This window comes from Heterocephalus glaber, unplaced genomic scaffold (genome assembly GCF_053883595.1).
Source record: "Heterocephalus glaber isolate CG9 unplaced genomic scaffold, H.glaber_assembly_v1.0 deba00000071, whole genome shotgun sequence".
Classification (NCBI taxonomy): domain Eukaryota; kingdom Metazoa; phylum Chordata; class Mammalia; order Rodentia; family Bathyergidae; genus Heterocephalus; species Heterocephalus glaber.
Genome location: NW_028258137.1, coordinates 12,349,657 through 12,356,928, shown reverse-complemented (window position 1 = coordinate 12,356,928; position 7,272 = coordinate 12,349,657). Strand labels below are relative to the sequence as shown.

The 7,272-nt window shown below is 37.7% G+C and overlaps 1 pseudogene; it reads left to right on the top strand.

Moving 5' to 3' along the window:
- LOC101716460 (RNA 2',3'-cyclic phosphatase ANGEL2-like) lies at positions 1-6,522 on the top strand (annotated as a pseudogene).
- Positions 6,523-7,272: the final 750 nt, after the last annotated feature.

The window sequence follows — 7,272 nt, the reverse complement described above, 5'->3', positions numbered from 1 at the left end:
TAGAGGCTTTGATGGAGCCCTAGACTCCTGGAAACTGGATGCTCGCAGAGGGGAAGATGAAGCATGGTGCTATGTATCCCATGTTTCCGCATCACCCGAAGAGTCTGGGCAGAGACTGGACTACACTATGGGAGAATCTGCAGTAGTGTTGCTGGAACAGACATATTTCTATTTGGACGAGGTGGCTTGGACACTATTCTTGCACTCCCTACCCATACTTAAGTAGCAGGCATTTCTCACGGAAGTAGGGGCCACCTTGTTTGTTTGCATCTAGAACTCAGTTTCCATACTGTGCTTAGAGGCCTGACCACCTGAACCAGAAACCCTTGATTCATCTGTCTCGTTACATCGTGCACTCAGAGGCAGTGAGCCTTTGTCAAAGCAAAGAAAACACTAAGGCATGATAAAAAGGAACTGGAAACCATAATAAAGAAAATGCCAAGATCCCAGGAGACAAAAATGTTGATTCCAAATGTGAAGACAGTGCAAACAAGTTTGACTTTTCAGTAATGTCCTATAATATACTTTCATAAGATTTTTTGGAAGATAATTCCTACCTTTACAGACACTGGTGATGGCCAGTATTAAATTGGAGTTTTAGGTTTCACAGTATTCTGAAAGAAGTAAAACACTTTGATGCAGATGTCCTTTGTCTACAAGACGTTCAAGAAGATCAATATGGAACAGAAATCAGGCCAAGTCTGGAATCCTTGGGTCATCACTGTGAATATAAGATGTGCACAGGAAGGGAGCCCGATGACTGTGCCATTGACTTCCAACATTCCAAGTTTTCACTCTTATCAGTGAGCCCAGTGGGATTCTGCTGCCCTGATATTCCTCTCTTGGACAAGACAATATTGGGTTAGTTTTTTTTTTTTGGTACTGGTGATCGAATTTGGGACCTTGCAGTTACAAGGCAGGTGATGGAACCACTGAGCTAAATCCCTGGGCCCTGGGTTAGTTTTATTCTTTTTTTTTCCCATTAAGTTTATTGGTACATTTTAGGTATAAAATACAGTTACATTCATCATTGGGATCTTGTACCTTTACATGATGTATCTTGACTCTTATTTTTTCCCCATTCCTCTGCCCTCCCTTCACCCCCTCCACCCTTCCCTATTTACAAAAACTTTGTTTCCATTTTTTTCCTTTTCTCATATTTTTTCTTTTCCCTTCTTTTCCTTTCCCCTACCCCTCCCACTTCCATACTCCTTTAGACCTTTTCTTCCTATTACACAATATCAATTATACATTTTTTAAAATTACAATATCAAGATTTAGAGAACATTACCACAGATTTTACAGAATTTAAAAGGATATAGAAAGCATATTACAAAATCTTTTTTGAAATAAATTTGACAACTTCTATGAAGTACCCTGGAAGACAAAGTAATGAAAATGACTCTGGAAGAAATATAAAATTTGAATAGCACCTATTAAAGAAAGTATATTCCTAGCTTGAAAACCTACCTATATGACAACAACAGGCTCATATACAGGTTTTTTTTTTTTGGTACTGGAGATTGAACTCGGGTCCTTGCGCTTGTGCAGCAGGCGGCAAAACCACTGAGCTAAATCCCCGGCCCTCATGTACATTTTAACTGATAAATTATATCAAACATTTAAAGCAGAAAAAAGAAGGAACACTTCTCCCCTCATTTTAGGAAATCAACATTGTGTTAATACTAAAACTGGATAAAGATAATGGAAGAGAAAAGTATGAACATAGATAAAATTTTGTTTAACAAAACAAACTATTAAAAGTCAGATCTGGCAGTATGTAGAAAGTGGTTTTGTTATAGGGATGGCAGTGTTGGTTCAGCACTGGAAGATCTACCCCCAAAAGTCATCATTTTAACAGAGGAAAGGAAAAAGCCATATGATCCTGTCACTAGTTGCAGAAAAAGTATTGGACTAAATTCTACAGCTGTTCATGGTAAAAGCTACCAGGAGACTAGAAGTAGAACAGAAACTTCTCAACAGATAAGCCATGTACTCCATACTTCCAGCAAAAATGCCTTATATGAATGGAAAAGATACAATGCTTTCTCCTTAAGGTGGGGAACAAGGGCAGATATACCTACTCTTTATCTGTCCATTAAACTTTGAAACCTAGGCCCAAACCAAAATAGTCTGGCAATAAAAAGACACCGTTAAGGGCCTGGGATTTAGCTCAGTGGTTCTGCCACTTGCCTTGCAAGCACAAGGACCCGAGTTCTATCCCTGGTACCAGAAAAAAAAAAGACACCATTAGCATATGGTTGCCAAGGTAGAAGTAAAATCTTTATATGTAGATGAAATGATCATCTACAGAGAAAATACTAAGAAATCTCTAGGAGCCCCTATCTAGAACTTGTACTTGAATTTAGCAGGATTAGAAAACACAAGGTATATATACAAATTCAGGTCTATGTATACTTGCTATAAATCAAGAATTGGATATTGAAATTTAAAAGTTATGTAGGAGTACCAAGGACCTAGAACAGTAAAAAACAAAAAACAGAAAACAGTGTTGGAAGACATTTATTACTTAATTTTAAGACTTCCTCTAAAGCTACAGTAATCAAGGCAGTGTTGGTGTAAGGAAAGACATATAGATCAATGGAATAAAACAGAGAATCTAGAAATAAAACCACACATATATGTCCACTGAGTTCTGAAAGATTATTTAACATTAACATTTTTTTTTTTTTGGTACCGGGGATCGAACTCGGTAACATTAACATTTTATAGAACATAAACTCAATTCAAGAGCAGAGGAAAAGACAGTGTTTTCAGCAAATGGTACTAGAACACCTGGTATCTGTATATAAAAAATTAACCCAATCCTTTATTTCCATACATAAAAATAACTTGAAAGGATCTATGAACCTAAATATGAAAGACTAAAACTATAAAACTTTAAGAAGAAATTATAAGGGAATATGTTCATGAATTTAGGGTAGGCAAGAATTTCCTAGGATATAAAAAACATGATGTATAAAAGAAAGAAATTGATAAATGAGATTCCATCAAAATTTAGAACTTTAAATGACATCATTAAGAAAATGAAAAGTATTCCATAAACAGACCATATTTATAATGCATATAACCTAAGACCAGAATATATAAAGAACTCTTATAGCTCATTAATAGACAACCCAATTAAAAAGTAGACACAAGAAGATGATAAATAGCCAGTACAGGGCTGGGGATTTAGCTCAGTGGTTCCACCGCCTGCCTCACAAGTGCAAGGACCCGAGTTCGATCCCTGGTACCAAAAAAAAAAGCCAGTACAGCATCAGGAAAGGTGTGGAACACTAGAATCAGAAAAATACTAATCAGTACAATAACAAGATCGTATTATATACTCGTTAGGGAGATGAAGTTAAAAGTTTTATAAGAACAAATGTCAGCTTAAGTGTGAAAGTTAGTTTTATTCTTGGAATAAAGATAGGAAATGAAGAAGTCAAATTGTCATTATTTGCAGGTGACATGACACTCTACATAGAAGACCCCAAGAACTCCACCAAAAGTCTTCTAGACTTGCTGGGGATTTAGCTCAGTGGTTCTGCCACCTGCCTTGCAAGTGCAAGGACCCGAGTTCAATCCCTGGTACCAAAAAAAAAAAAAAAAAAGTCTTCTAGACTTAATAACCAAATTCAGTAAAGTAGCTGGATATAAGGTCAACACACAAAAATCAATAGCTTTCCTCTACATGAATGACAGACTCACTGAGAGAGAAATAGGGCAAATAATTCCTTTCACAATAGCATCCAAAAAACTGAAATACCTAGGAATCAACCTAACAAAAGAAATCAAAGACTTCTTCTTTGAAAACTATAGCACTATGAAAAGAGAGATTGAAGACAATATCAGAAAATGGAAAGACATCCCTTCCTCCTGGGTAGGAAGGATCAACATAGTGAAAATGGCCATACTTCCAAAACTGCTATATAGATTCAATGCAATCCCAATTGAAATCCCAGCAGCATACTTCATAGACCTTGAGAAAACAATCCAAAAATTCATTTGTAACAAGAAGAGACCCAGAATAGCAAAAGCAATTCTAGGTAACAGAGACATGGCAGGGGATATTACAACCCCCAACTTGAAACTATGCTGCAAAGCTACTGTGATTAAAAACAGCATGGTACTGGCAAAGAAACAGACTTGAAGACCAGTGGAAGAGATTAGAAGATGCAGAAACAACTCCAGACACACTCAGCCACCTCATCTTTGACAAAGGAGCCAAACACCCTCACTGGAGGAAAGATAGTCTCTTTAATAAATGGTGCTGGAGAAATCAGGTTTCAACTTGCCAAAGACTAAAACTAGACCTATATCTCTCACCATGCACTAAACTAAAATCAAAATGGATTAAAGATCTACATATAAAAACAGAAATGCTGAACTGGCTGGACCAGAGGTTAGGTAGAGCTCTTGAAGACATTGGGGTAGGAAAAGATTTTATGAACAAAACCTCAGTTGCCTGTGAACTAGCTCATGCAATCAACAAGTGGGATCTCTTTTTACTGAAAAGCTTCTGCACAGCAAGAGAAACCACCAGCAGTGTGAAGAGACAACCCACAATGTGGGAAAAAATTTTCACCAGCAGTCCCCCAGACAAAGGTCTACTATCTCAAATCTATAAAGAACTTAAAAAAATCAGACCTCCCAAATTTAAAGACCCAATCCAAAAATAGGCATCTGCAATGAACAGACATTTCTCACACAAAGAAGTAGACATGGCAAATAAACATGAAAAAATGTTCAACATCACTGGTCATTTGAGAGATGCAGATGAAAACAACACTGACATTCCACCTCACTCCAGAAAGAATGGCTGCTATCATGAAATCAATCAACAACAAATGCTGGCGGGGCTGTGGGGAGAAAGGAACCCTTCTCCATTGTTGGTGAGAGTGCAGACTGGTGCAACCACTGTGGAAATCAGTATGGAGATACCTCAAAGAACTAGGACTGGAAGTCCCATTTGACGCAGCTATTCTCCTGCTGGGGATCTTTCCCAAAGAATTAAAAGAATCATAGCATAGTGATATATGTGCACCCATGCTCATAGCAGCACAGTTTGTAATAGTTAAAACTTGTAAACAGCCCAGATGACCATCAACTGGAAACTGGATCAAGAAACTGTGGTTTTTTGCATGTGTTTTTTTTTTTTTGGTACCAGGGATCGAACTCAGGACCTTGTGCTTACAAGGCAGGTGCCAGAACCACTGAGCTAAATCCCCAGCCCCAAAATGTGGTTTTTTAAAAATAAAATGGAGTACAACTCAGCCATCAAAAATGAGAAATTAGAGACATTTATTGCTAAATGGATGCACATTGAGGTGATACTCTTAAGTGAAATAAACAGGACACACATATGTAAATACCAAATAGTTTCTCTAGTGCGAGAAACTGAAAGTGTAAATAAGGACTAAAAGGTATAATAGATAATGTGAAATAAGAAGAAAAGGGGCAAAGGGGAGGGGGAAGTTGGAGTGGTAGTGGAAAGGAAAGAAGGGAATGGAATTAATATGAGAAAATGAAAAAATGGAAACAATGTCTTTGTAAATAAGGAGGGATGGAGGGGTTGAAGGGAGGGCAGGGGAAGGAGGAAAAAATAAGAACCAAGAGAGAGTATTTAGAGGTGCAAATTTCCAATGATGAATGTCATTATATTGTACCCCTAAAATGTACCAATAAAAGGACATACAAAAATAAATGAATAAAATAAAATTTTACTCCAATAAAAAAAAAGAACAAATGTCAGCTTAAGTGTGAAGGTTAGTTTTATTCTTGCAGCCCACAGTGCCCTGTGCTCCCTCTCCTGTGATCTGTGCAGCTAATACACATCAGTTGTGCAATCCTAGGCAAAGTGGTTTTAGGCTGACCCAGTTGGCAATGCCACTGGCAGAAATTCCCAGTGTTGCTCATCAGCAGATGGCAGTTTCTGTCCCACTGTTATGTGTGGTGACTTTAACTCTGTTCCTGGTTCTCCACTCTATAGTTTCATAATGGAAGGAGCTGACTTGTGAAGGACTTGCTATAGGAAAGGTATCTGGCCAAGAACAGTGTTCACAGGGACAAAGAATTTTATCTCTTCCAATTGGGCCCCCAAACCTAGGAATCTCACAGAATTGTACGTGTGAAGTACAGCAGGTACCTAACGTAGAAAAGTCAGAAGGTGACTTGACACAAACACAGCCACAGAAAACAGAGATCTGGTAACAGCTAGAAACACCATTCCAGCTTGTCTTCTGTTTATTCACATTATTTTCCTGACACTGGAATTCCAGAAATGACCACCTATCATTCCCAAAGTACCATAACGGTGGATTGTATTTTCTACTCTGCAGAAAAGGAAGACGTTGCTGGGAACCCAGGAGCTGAAATTGCTTTGGTTGGTGGCTTGAATCGTCTAACTAGACTGTCACTTTTTAGAGAGCAAGACTTACATACTGCTAATGGACTTCCAAATGAAAATAACTCTTCAGATCATCTGCCTTATTGGCTAAGTTCAAACTTGAGCTCTGACTCTTCTTTGATTATGTAGATAAATTTTTTCCAACGTAGGTTCTTTTTTTTGGTACTGGGGATTGAACTTGGGACCTTGCGCTTGTGAGGTGGGCAGCGAAACCACTGAGCTAAATCCCTGGTCCTGTTCTTTTTATATATATATATATATATAATGGGGATTGAACTCAGGACCTTGCGCTTGCAAGGCAGGTAGCGGCACCACTGAGCTAAATCCCTGGCCCTTCAATGATTTTTTAAAAGGTTTATTAAAAAAAATTTTTTTAAAGGTTTATTTTTGTTGTTGCTGTCGGAAATCGAACCCAGAGCCTCAGGCATGCTAGTCAAGCACTCTAACCTTTTGCAGAGCTATACCCCCAGCCTAATTCAATTAATTTTGAAAATGTATGTACTAGTGTAACCAACACCCTAGTCAGAAATGGGATATTTCCATCACCCCAGAAGTTTCCTTCAATGTCTTTTTCCAATCAGTTCTCATCCTCAATATGGAACTTCTTAGAATTCTGATTTCTATCACCATAGATTGGATTTGTTTGTTCTAAATTTCATATAAATGGACTTACATGACATACACATTTTTATGTCTGGATTCCTTTTCTCTGTACAATGTCAGTAAGATTCATCCATGTTGTTGCCTGTATCAGCAGGTTTTCTATTTGGTTAAATTGCTTAAAATTGCTGGTAGTATTTCATTGTTTATCTTATTTGTTCATTCTCCTATCAATGGACTTTTGAGTTCTTTTGTTTATC